A 13,786-nucleotide genomic window follows, 5' to 3' on the forward strand; every position below is an offset into this window, starting at 1 on the left:
CTTGATGTTGTCATGCATTTTTTAGAAGCTTTAGTAAACGAAGTATTTTTGGAATTCATTACAAATGAGTTGCTTTTGTATCTTCCATTAATTTTACCTGCAAAACAGTCAAACAGTGGTAAACAGCAAGAATAAAAACTCTCTTCATAAATTGATAATACATGCATGTACTTTTGCTAATCCTAGTTGACCCAGTTATGCCCTGAGTATTCAGAAATAATGTCACGCTCTCCAGCAATCCTTGATGAATTTAAGGATCAAATTAAGTACTTCCTCATTAACTGCCCCAAGTCTTTGTAGTGGGACATGTTAAGGATGAATGTACATTTTTACTTAAACCAATTTGGGAAATAAGTTGTTTGAAAATAACGATTTTATTTTAGCGCTTGGTTTGCATTATCAGAATTGAATTGAAACCTAGATGTTTGGTAAAATCATTTTTTCAAATGTCTCAGTAGTTGAAATCTATCATGAGACAATACTAAGCAACATAAAAGCAATTTTCTCATGTTTTCTTAAATTGCCCAGAATAGTGACATTGTTGAAAATTCTTTCTTTCCTTGTAATTTGTTGACTATTTTACATATAAATTATCATACACATATATTACAAACTTAGTGGAAAGTGTTCATTGCAAAAAGTAACATTTTTAAGAGAACCATAGTATTAAGTACAGATTTTTATGCTTTTATATGAAATTCTGTGGGGAAAAATTCGACTAAGGTGAGGATTCTTTGTCTGATTCTGGAACACCCAAAATGATGTTATATAAATCTTCTCTTGCTGTACTGTATATAGACTGACAGGGACAGAATGAAAACCAAAGCAAATATGAGGTAAAAATGATTTTTTATTACTTTAGGTATTTCTAGATGTCAGATAAAAATGAGAACATTGCTAAAAATTTTACAGAATGACAGCTTTGCCTTATGGATAAAATTCTATAGTTTGATGTATGAGGCAGAAAATATGAAAAATATTATGAAGTACTAGCCTGACATAATGACGGAAAGCTGCTGGCAGTGTGCTAACACCAAAGAAATATAACAGAATAAAGCTAAACTAGGAAGAAAGCAATTCTTTTGAATCTTGCCTACCCCAGAAACATGAATTTTGGCCTTCAAAAAATGCAAACCATGAACTTTCATCTTTTATTGACTTCTGATTGTTCCACTTGACCGCTTACATGGAGATTAACTTCTCAATGCATGCCTTTACATATCTATCAAGCATAAAATAAACACAGGAAGTTCTTTAAGAACCCTAATTGGTTTGCCACACTCTGCTCTACTGCAGATTACTAGATTATGGTGTGATGTGTTATTAATTCAGTGTTGCTACACCTCTGTTCTCTGCATATACTTTTCTAAGTGATAGTAAGCCATTGGATTCCTTGGTCCATTTAGTAACTATTACCTTTTATTTATGTTCACATTAGTAAATTTTGTCTCTTAGAAATGATCTAATTCAATGTGCCCTACCTTTCATCTTTCAAGAGGTGAACACCTAACTCAGATTCAGGCAACTGCCTCCTCTCTCCTGACATTTTGCTCTTAGGCTAATTTATATCCATTGGTTCCTGAGAAAATCTGCTCTTAACTATCTGGAAACCTGGATCCGCCCTGATTCCTAAACCTTCCTAAGCTTGATACATCAACTACTCTTGGCTCTATAAGAAACCCTTATCCTTCAAGTAAATGTTTTTGTTAAATTGATTTTTTTGTTAAAGTGATTTATGAGGCTTGCAACAACAAAAAAACAGTACAGGTACCATATTTCTTAGTTGAAGACGTAATACGGTATAAAACCTCGTGACAGAGGCATGTGGTTGAAAGTACCAGGATATTAATGCCTTTAATAAGATATACCTCTTACTTCTATGAGTAATGCTGACATGAAATTTTATTTTGAAGGAAACCCTTGTTCACTGATTTTTTTTCTCCCATGTATTTCTGATGTTGAGAAGACTCCTTATAAATTAGTAAATTAAATCAAATATTATTTAGTACCTCATGTATACATATAAAATAGTTTCTACCTTGATTCTACCTTAAAAAAAGGTATCTATCTTTGTGAATGCCATCCATATAATATGTATTTATATAAGACCTAAGTTTTTATAGAATACAGACTAGAATATGGGCTACTTTATTTTTTACCAAGGATATGGTTTATTAAGTTGAAGTTTTGCTATATATATTTATAAAATATATATAATATTCAACAACTACAAGGAAAGAAAGTCTGTTTCCTCAAGAATGCCATGATTCTGGACAATTTAATGGGAATTTTAGAAATTCTATGTTGCTTAGCATTAGAAAAACTATGTTATTTACAAGGTATATGCATTATTTGGGTTTAATGTATTATAGTCACCAGTGAGAATCATGGCTAGAAAAAATAATTATGCTAGAGTTTATTTCTCCTTAGATACAGTTATATAAATGTTGACATTGAACAAATTAAAGGTGAATTGAAAATATTTTTTACTCATTTAATTTGCTTTCTGTAATAGTAATTATCTCCAGATTTTTATGCATAATAAATGAGATAATCCATGAAAAGCTCAGCAGAAAACTGGAGCCATCACAAACTCTCAATAAATGTTAGTTATGACACTGAAAAGTTAATATAATAATGATGGTGGTGCACATCAGCTTGAGAATGAATCTTATCTAAGCATTATTTTTTAAGAAATTTAATAATCCTGTCATCTGGCTAGGACAGTTTATATTTCTTACCAACACTTGCAATAATAAAACTTTTATGTTTTAATTAAACTGATTGTTATGAAATAATGTCTTATTGTTGCTTTAGTTTGTATTTCCCTGAGTTCTAGTCCAGTTGAGCTCTGTAGATATCTTAACCACACATTTTGTCAGTTTTTAAAAATTTAAAGATGTTTATTAAGATATAATTGACATATAATATTGTATTAGTTGTAGGTGTACAACATAATGATTTGATATATGGTACATACTGTGAAAAATTACTGCAAGAAGTTTAGTTAACATTCATCACCACACAGTTACAGACCACTTCTTTCTTATCCATTCAGTAGATTCTTAAGTTATTTCCATGTCTTGGCTATTGTAAATAATGCTGCAACAAATATGGTAGTACATATATTTTTTTGAGATAGCGATTTTGTTTTCCTTTGGATAAATACCCAGAAGTGGAGTTGCTGAATCGTGTTATCTCTACTTCTAATTTTTTGAGGAAGCACCATATTGTTTTCCATAGTGGCTGCACTAATTAGTATTTCCATCTACAGTTCACAAGGGTTCTCTTTACTCCACATCCTCACCAATGCTTGTTATTTTCCATCTCTTTGAAATAACTATTTTAACAGTTGTGAGGTGATATTTCATTGTGGTGGTTCTGATTTGCATTTTACATGATGATTAGTGATGTTAAGTACCTTTTCGTGTACCTGTTGGTCAGCTGTATGTCTTTTTTGGAAAAATGTCTTCAGATCCTCTGCTCATTTTTAATTGTATTTTTTTTTCTGTTGGGTTGTATGGGTTCTTTGTATATTTGAAATATTAACCCTTATCAGATTTATGGTTTGCAAATATTCTATCCCATTCAAGTAGGTTGACTTTTCATTTTGTTGATCATTTCTTTTGCTGTGCAGAAGTTTTTTGGTTTGATATAATTTCACTTTTTATTTTTTCATTTTGTTGCCTTTACTGTTGGTATCAAATGCAAAAATTCATTGCCAAACCCTGTATCAAGGAACCACTCCCTATGTTTTCTTCTAACAGTGTTGTTGTTTCAGATTTTATGTTCAAGTATTTAATCCATTTTGAATTGACTTTTGTGTATGGTATAAGATAGTGGTCCAGTTTCTTTCTTTTACACGTGGCTATTCAATTTTTTCAACACCATTTATTAAAGAGACTATCCTTTCCCCATTGAATAGTCTCAGTTCTTTTGTGATAAATTAATTGACCATTGTATGTATGGGTTTATTCCTGGGCTTTCTGTTCTTTCACTGATCTATGTGTCTGTTTTTATGCCAATACCACACTGTTTTGATTACTTTTTATATTATATTGTAATATAGTTTGAAATCGGAAAGCATTATGCCTTCTTTGTTTTTCTTAAGATTGTTGTGGCTATTTGGGGTCTTCTGTGGTTGTCATAGACATTTTAGGATTGTTTGTTCTCTTTCTCTGAAAAATGCTTATTGGAATTTTGATGGAGATTGCATTGAGTCTGTAGATTGCTTTAGGTAGTACGGACATTTTAACAATATTCTTCTAATCCATGTCCATAGAATATCTTTCCATTTACTTAATAACTTCTTCAGTTTCTGTCATCACTGTCTTACAGTTTCCAGTGTATAGTTGTTTTGCCTGCTTGGTTATATATTGCTCCTAGGTATTTTATTCAATTTCAATTATAATGGGATTATTTACTTAATTTCTCTTTCTGATAGTTTGTTATTAGTGCATAGAAATGCAACAGATTTTTGTATATTTTGCATTCTGCTACTTCATTTAATTCATTTGTTAGTCTAACAGTATTTTGGAAGACTCTTTAGGGTTTTCTTTATATAATATTAAGTCATCTGAAAATAGTGGTAATCTTACTTCTTCCTTTCCAATATGAATGCCTTTTCTTTCTTTTCCTTTCCTAATTTCTTTGACTAGGACGTCTAATACTATATAGAAAACAAGTGCAAGATGGGACATCCTTGTCTTGTTTCTGGTCTTAAACAGAAAATTTCAGTTTCTTATTGTTGAGTATGATGTTAGCTGTAGGCTTGTCATGAATGGCCTCGACTGTATTGAAATACATTTCCTGTATACTAAATTTATTGATGGTTTTTATTATAAAATCAATGTTGAATTTTTTCAAATGCTTTTTCTGCATCTATTGAGATGATCACAAGATTTATATTCTTCATTTTGTTTATGTGGTATATCACATTAATTGATTTGCAGATATTGAATCACCGTTGCAACCTTGGAATAAATCCCATGTGATTCTTTTAATGTACTGTTGAAATTGGTGTTATAAAATTTTGTTGAGAATATTTGCATCTATATTTGTCAGAAATATTGGCCTGTAATTTTCTTTTATTGTGGCATCCTTGTCTGGTTTTGGTATAAGAGTAATGCTGGTCTTGTAAAATGAGTTGGGAGGTGTTCCCTCCTTTTCTATTTTGTGGAAGAGTTTGAGAAGAATTGATACTAATTTTTCATTAAATGTTTGGTAGAATTCACCAGTGAGACATCTGGTCCTGAACTTTATTGTTGGGAGGTTTTCTGTTCTCATGATTCGGTCTTGGTAGGTTGTATGTTTCCAAGTAGGTTATATATTTCTAGGAATTTATCCATTTATTCTAAGTTGTCCATTTGTTGACATTTAATTGCTCATAATAGTCTCTTGTGATCCTTTGTATTTCTGTGATATCAGTTTTAATGTCTCCTCTTTCATTTGAGATTTTATTTCAGCTCAGTTTCTTTTTATCTTGGTGAATCTAGCTAATATTTGTCAATTACTTGCCCTTTCAAGAAAACAATTCTTACTTTCATTGATTTTTTTCTGTCATCTTTTCGGTCTCTTGCATTTATTTCTACTTTGATCTTTATTATTTCTTTTATTCTACTAAATTTGGATTTTACTTGTTTTTCTAGTCCCTGGAGGTGTAAAGTTGTTTGAGATCTTTCTTGTTTCTTGATGTGAGCATTTATTGCTGTGAACTTTCCTCATAGAACAGCTTTTGCAGCATCCTTTAAGTTTTGGTATGTGGTATTTACGTTTGTATTTATCTCAAGTTTTTTTTTATTTCTCTTTTGATTTCTTATTTGACCCATTGCTTGTTCAGTAGTGTGTTGTTTTATCTCCACATATTTGAATTTTCCAGTTTTCTTCTTGTAATTGATTTTTAGTTTTGTACCATTGTGTTCAGAAAAGATGGTTGATATGATTTCAGTCTTCTTAAATTTCTTTAAGACATGTTTTGTGGCCTAACATATGATCTATCCTGGAGAATGTTCCATGTGCACTTGAGAAGAATATATATCCTGTTGCTTTTGGATGGAATGTTCTCCTCATGTCTTTTGAGTCCTTCTGGACTAGTGTGTCACTTAAGGCTAATGTTTTCTTATTGATTTTCTGTGTGGATAATCTAGCCATCGGTAAAAAGGGTATATTAAAGTCCCCTCTCATCATTGTACTGGTGTTAATATTTACTTACATATTGAGGTGCTCCTATGTTGAATACATATATATTTACAAGGTGCTATATCCTCTTGTTAGATTGACCCTTTGTCATTATATAATGACCATCTTTATTATATTCTTTATTTTAAAGTCTGTTTTGTTTGATATAAACATAGCTATTTCAGCTTTCTTTTGGTTTCCATTTGCAGGGAAGATCTTTTTCTATCCTTTCACTTTCAGTTTGAGTGTGTGCTTACATCTGAAGTGGGTCTCTTGTCAACGGCACACAGATAGGTCATGTTTTATCCATTCAGCCACTCTGTCTTTTGATTGGAGAATTTATTCCATTTACTTTTGTAATCTTTATTGATAGACAATGTCTTTATTGCTATTTTGTTCATTGTTTTCTGGCTGTTTTTTAGTTCTGTTTTTTTCTTGTTTTGCTCCCTTCCTTTGTGATTTGATGATTTTCTGTAGTGGTAAGCTTAGACTCCTTTCTCTTTATCTTTTGTATATCTATGATCAGTTCTTGATTTGTGTTTACCATGAAGATCATATAAAAAACTTATATTTATAACAGTCTATTTTAAGTTGATAGAAAGTTAAGTTTGAATGCATTCTAAAGCTGTACAGCTTTTACTTCTCCTCCCCATGATTTATGTTTTGATGTCACAGTTTACATCTATTAAATCACTTTATATCTTACTTTGTTTAGGGTACTGTTGTTTTTCAGAATCCCCTCCTAAATATAGGAAACACTTTATGTGGGATGCAAATGTAAATTAAAAAAAAAAACTTGACACATTTATCTGCACAAATATTCTCCCAAGTCATTTGAATTTAATAACTTCAATTATAAGGAGCTACACTGAGTGAATATACCTTTTTATGTCAAAATATAAATAAGTTTCATTTTACTGGTAACATTGACTGTAATTATAAAATATAATTAAGTAACTTCATTGAGTTTTTGTCTCAGGTACTCATTACAAATATCTCTAAACATCTGCTGTGACCTTTATATTGATATGTATTGGAAAGAAATAAAATATTTAAGATAAAATCTGTTATTTTCTCTGGAGACTAAGGCTCAGTAAGATGTGAATATGATGGATTTCTGCTTAGTATTTTTAAATGCCTATAGAAAATGCCACACATACATAATTCCCTTCTGCTCACGCTATGGCCTGTTTTGTTCTTAATGGAGTTGATTTTTTCGTTTCCCTGGTCTTCAGTGACATTTTTGTTATATAAATGGCTCTTTATTTAGAATATGTGCATCCTTTGTTTAATGTGATCTGTTACAGTGACATTTTGGAACAACTCTTTATATTTTCTAGATCAGTACTAATTATACCACACATCTTCCTTTTACATTGGGCCTGGAATTGGTAGTGGGCATCTGAATGCGTGTATAACACAAAATACACTGTGTTACCAAAGGAAAATGATCACTTAAGTACAGAGTTAGAGTGAAATTATGCATAACCCCACACAGCATTTACAAACTCAAGTATATATAAAGCATAACCATTGCCTGTAATATATTTTAGATGTATATTGTCATTACTTGTCCAAACATTATAAACTGTAACAGATGGACCACTCTTAAATAAGTATTTATCAAGCTTCCGCTTTAGAGGAGCTGAAGATACTTGGAAGAAGAGGGGGATTAGTGGGGTCTTGCGCCTTCCCTATACCGATCCTTAAAATTTATTTCATTTAGAAGTATATAAAAAGAGATTTTAAAATACTAATCATTTTTGTCCCTTACTTTCATCTCCTACCTGCATCCTGTGACATATTCCCCTTACTCATGCTCTTTTAGTGCATCGGATTTCCTACTATTTAATATTCCAGCATTCTCCCGTCAGTCTTCGAATTGCTTGTTCTTTGTGCTTAGGATGTTCTTCCACATGATTGCTACATTGTCTCTTTTACAACTTTGCTTAAACGCCCCTTCTCACTGAGTCCTACTCTGACCTCTCTATTTAAAATTGCTATCTGTCCCACACAGTCCACTGTTTTCATCCCTCTTTCCTTGAGCTTATATTTCCTACAGCACAACTTATAAATGTTACCTTTGTCATTTTCTTCACTAGAGTATTAGCTATATGAGGGCAAGTCTTTTTTTAAATTTTTGTTAGTTTTGGTTTTCCAGTTTTCCTTTTTACAAGTGCCTTAGTTGTTACCAAAGAACTCTATACCTTGAGAACAACTCGCATAAGATGGCTAGAATTCAATATTTCCCTGTAACTCACTGTATTAAAATAAAACTCTTTATTAAATACATTCTTCACTAACTTTTGTTAAGTGTGTATAACCAAGAGATATTGATTGCAGCTAATTGATTGCATTCTGAGTTCTTTATTCTGCTAGTTTATTTGTTTGCCTGTACAAAAGAGAATTTTTTTAATTTTTTTTGAAAGTTTAATTTTAAATTTAGTTTCTGAAAGGAAAAGAGGCCAGCTGTCCCGTCTTTTTCTTTCAAAATGTTCTGCAACAGTGTCTTCTTATTTCCATTATGTTTTGTAAACATTCTGTCAAGTTTTAAAAATGTCCTCTTAAAAACTGTCATCTAGGAGTTGTTTAAATTTATATGCTTAACTCAGAAAATAGATAAATATTTTTTAATATTTAGTATTTATATCCAAGAGTATGATATATGTCTATTTTCTATCATTTTGATAGTTAAAAATTTGCCCTTTTTAAATAACTTGACCACCTTTAATTTATATTTATGGTTTTATATATCATGTATTATTTTTGTGATAGTAAATGGAGTCTTTGCTTTTTATTATATCTTATTTAGAGGTACTTACATGGTATCATGTTCAGCAATTGATCATCTTTGGAATTTTACATACAGTTTGGATTTCAACACTATATAACCAGGCAGAGAAAAATAAAAATTTAGTAATGGAAAGAAGTTTATATAAGTTCCTGAGTCATCCCCTACTTCCTCTCCCGTATATTTCTCACAATATCTCAATAATCTATCCAATGATGATCACCTTATTTCCATACAAATTAAGTTTTAACATATATTCAGTCATGCAGGCTACCCCTTCAGTCCCTCATTGCTCCTCTACTCCACTAATTTAGTAAAGGGGTGTTTCAGTTGCCCATTGCAGTTTTCAATCTGTACACTGCTTTGGTAGATGATAAAGTGTATGATAAATACAGTGCATATGATGCTTCTTAGCCCATTGTTGTGCTGCATCTTTAATAAAAACCGATTCATTGAACAGGTGACAAATAAGCAGGGAATCCAATCCGAAATAATACTTTTGTCTCTAGACCTATAGTAACATTTAAAAAATTGTGTCAGTTACTGGGTATGCAAATACAAATCCAGAATGAGTACATATCTTAGCAAGACCTACTAGCATCACCTGGAGCCGTGCATAATAAGCCAGCTCTGGGTCAACTTGGAATCTCTCCGTTCTGGACTGAATGTTTGTCCCCCAGAATGAACATGTTGAAACCCTACCCCCCCCCCCAATGTGATGGTATTAGGAGGTGAGGCCTTTGGGAAGTAATCAGGTTTAGATGAGGTCGTAAAGGTGGAGCTCCCATAATGGGATAAAACTCCTTATAAAAAGAGAAAAGACACCAGGACTTTCACTTTTTTCCTTGCTAGAATCTAGCAAGAGGGCAGCTGTCTGTAGCCAGGAAGGGAGCCTCATCAGGAATCTAATCTGCTGGCACTTTGATCTTTGACATCCCAGACTCCAGAACTGCGGAGAATAGATGTCTGTTGTTTAAGCCCTGCAAGTTTATGGTATTTTGTTATAGCAGCCACACTGACTAAGACATTCTTAATAGGTATTTGTCATGGCTGTCCTGTCTCTTACATTTCTGTTGAAAACAGAATAATTGTTACTATATTTCAAGCTTTTTAGTGTCATAAATTAGTGGAATCCCTTTTTATCCACCAGGTGTTTCAATGATTAAATGTCTCCATGCCATTCATCTCATATATGGGAGATATTTCTGTGAAAGAATAAGGGCATCCACTTACTGGTTCCAGTCCCCTCTGAAGTCATAAGATGGATTCTTTTGAGGTTATCAACATGCCCCTTTTGATTTTCCCTCTTTAAACCCAAATTTGTATAACATAGCACCCCAAATTTAAATTCAATTTTCCAGGTATCTAAGACCCATTCATTTTCAGCCATACTGTTAATCCATTGTTTCCCATTCTTATATTGCTGAAAACCCATTCCATGTAATTATTCTTATTGTCTAGTTCTTTTGGATGCCACTAGGAACACTGATCTGAAGTTTGCTCATTAAGCAGAATTACCTTTTCCTTCTTTGATCAGCCCCTACATAGGCAATAAAACTATTTTCCAAGTTACCAGTTACCACTCCGCTCTTGAACTACCATCTTTAAATCATGCAGCTTGTCTGGCACCCTCAGATACTGATCATTGGGTGGGAACTATTTAGCTTTGGAGTATCTAATGTAGGACCCCAAATTATGCCAGTTACCTATTCATAAATGCAATAACTATTCCCAAGTGTAACCCACTGTGAAAATGTCCTAAACATACCATATCTATTTGATGTGGAAACCTTTCTTTGCACTTCCTTTTATTTTGGAATGCTGTTGTAACATAAACCATGGTATAACGGGTATTATCTCAAAATAATTTTAGGTTCTTCTGTTAATAGAAGTAGTTTAAACTAAAGCCAAAAAACAACCCACTAATTGACTTTCAAAGGGTGTATATCATAAGAAGACTCAAATAATTTTCTAGTCCAAAATCTTAGCAGTCAGCATGATGTTAAGTTACTGTCACTTTTAATATCATTCAAATATTGAGATCCTAAGAAGGGTGATCAACTATCCTGATTCATCTGGACTGTATAAGTGAAAATCTTGAATCCCAGAAATCCCCAACCCTGGCTACAAAAGATTTCAGTAGTCAATGTAGAAAGTAGTGGAAAAATATAAAACCCGTATGATGGGCCAAATATAGGGACTGAAGGAAACACTGTTTTGAATATCAAATGGATATGGTATAGATTATATAACTTCCATAATCATGGTCACTGTTTTTACTTGAGTGCTAATATGGGTAACCATGATTGACAATTCACAATCATGAATCATCCATTGTTGCATTATTCTGAATGATGCAATTTAAGTGTGGTGTGATCATTTGTGGATTAGCTGTTGTGCCTTGTATTGCAAATATTACTAGTTTTATTTATAACATTGTGGATGTTGTGATGTTTTCTGAGTTCAGGTGGTGAATATGAGAATGATTATAATACCAATGCCAGCAAGTCTCGGGTGTCACTGACAAAGTTAACAACTAGGTTAACAAATGAGTTGAATAAAATTTTATGTACAAAAGCAGGATTTGACCAATAGGCCATAGTTTGTCAACCACTGAGACAGATTATGATTTATTTACTCAAGAGTTTATTATAAAACAAATAATAATAATAATTATTTAGGACTTTTAGAGTTGTAACAACTAGATTATTTTATTGGCAAAGGAAGGACATACACAATGCATTAGGACCAACATAAAGCATACTGTATGATATGCAAAAAAGAATTTGACATTGGCCGAAGTGTGGAGAAGGAGATACGAAATCACATGTGGAGACTGAATCTCGCAAGTCTAGGATGATATAGGCAAGTGCCTCTAGATCAATGGAAACATTTTTTGTTTCCCAAAAAGACACCAATGCTCAGTCAGAAATAGCACTGAATTAGCTTGGGCATACCATGGGAATGAACATGCATTGTCATACTGCTCTTTTATTGCTTCCTAAAACAGGATAATTATATTTCCTGACTCACAGATTGCAACTATAATGTACTGTGAGCAAACAGAAGAAAAAAATTAATAACAGTTATGTTAGTGTCTTAGAGTATTATACTTGGGTGAACAGTGTCTCTGAAAATTCATATCTTTCCATATCTCAAAATATCAGTCTCTGTGGGAATGGAGTCTTTGCAGATGTAGTCAGGTTAATTTAATCACGTTAAATTTAGGCATATTGGATCAGAGTAGGCCCTAAACCCAATGATTGATGTCCTTATAAGAAAGCCATGTGAAGACAGACACACAAACACAAGGAGAATGCCATGTGATAACAAAGGCAGAGATTAGAAGAATGCATTTATAAGTCAAGGAAAACCAAGGATTGCCAACAACCAACAGAAGCTAGGAAGAAGCAAGGGAAGAAAGGATTATTTCCTAGAGCATTCAGAGGAAGCATGGTGCTGCCAGTGCCTTGGTTTTGAACTTCTAACCTTCAGAACAGAGAGAATAAATTTCTGTTCTTTGAGGCCATTCAGTTTACCATAATTTGTTATGGTAGCCACAGGAAACTCATACAAGTATAGAGCTCATCCTGTCAGATCTTACCATCATGCTTTCTAGAGTTTATAAAGTGATGTATTGAATCACAGCATCCCAAACTGTTCTCCCTAACTCTTAGATACTTGGACTTCCAAAAAACATAGCTTAAAATCATTTCCTTGTTTCTATGAAGATTTTAATGAAACCACAGAAAACATAAAATATTACTAAAATCTTGTCAAAATACAAACTAAACTTTGTTAACCTCTTTGCATATTTGGCTAATTCCATTCCATCTATAAATTTCATATCAGGGAAAATGAAATAACTTTACCTATGTAATATTCTATACATGTAAAATAATATATGTATTGTTAATTAGGGGTATAATTTTCTCACCTGTGATTTTTCGTAATGAAAGTCATAGATAAAATGTGGTATGTTGAGTAACGGTCCCCAAAGAGATCCTGATCCCAATCCTTGGAACTTGTGAATATTACCCTGTATGGCAAAGGAATTTGCAGTTGTGATTAAGTTAATCTTGTGATGGAGACATTATCCTGGATCAGTCATGTAGGCTCATTAAATATAATCACAAGTGTCCTCCTTAGATCTGTATCTATAAGATGGCTTTCGCTATTGTAACCCATTAAAAAAAAAAAAAAGGCTAAAATGTTGGTCTGTTGCATGTAAACATTGGTCTAGAAATATTTGCAAAGTATAGAAAATGAAAATTTCCTTCTCTAATTTGGAAATGCAATGAGGATGAGAATAAAGAAAAGCATTACAGTCCAATAGAAACTTATATGCTGTTTCTCTAAAATCTTTGATAATTTTTGAGGCCGTAAGAAATCTAGAAAAGAATGAACTAACACTAAATTGACCATTATTATGTGTAGGTTGTGACAAAAATTCAGACTGGAAAAAAACAATTTTTTTGAGTAACATTGTTTCAGAATGTTTTTTAATAACCAGAAGAGATATAAGTGAAACAGGACTTTTAAAATTTTTTAAATTAAAACTAATTTACACAGAATGCAAATTAAATTTCACAAGATCAGCTACCTTTATGCTTTAAAATCATTTTCCCTGAAAAAGAAAGATTTAACTTTTTGAGTAATATTCAGTGTACTTCAGAGTGTTTACAAATGATGGACATTTCAATTTGGTCTGTATGATGAGTTTATGGGTACAGAGAGCCTGACTGGCAAATAGTTGGTGATCTACCAAAGTAATCCAATGGATACAGCATGAGCATTTTTGGAGCACTGAACAATAAT

Source organism: Camelus ferus, chromosome 2 (assembly GCF_009834535.1).
Source record: "Camelus ferus isolate YT-003-E chromosome 2, BCGSAC_Cfer_1.0, whole genome shotgun sequence".
NCBI classification, from domain to species: Eukaryota; Metazoa; Chordata; class Mammalia; order Artiodactyla; family Camelidae; genus Camelus; species Camelus ferus.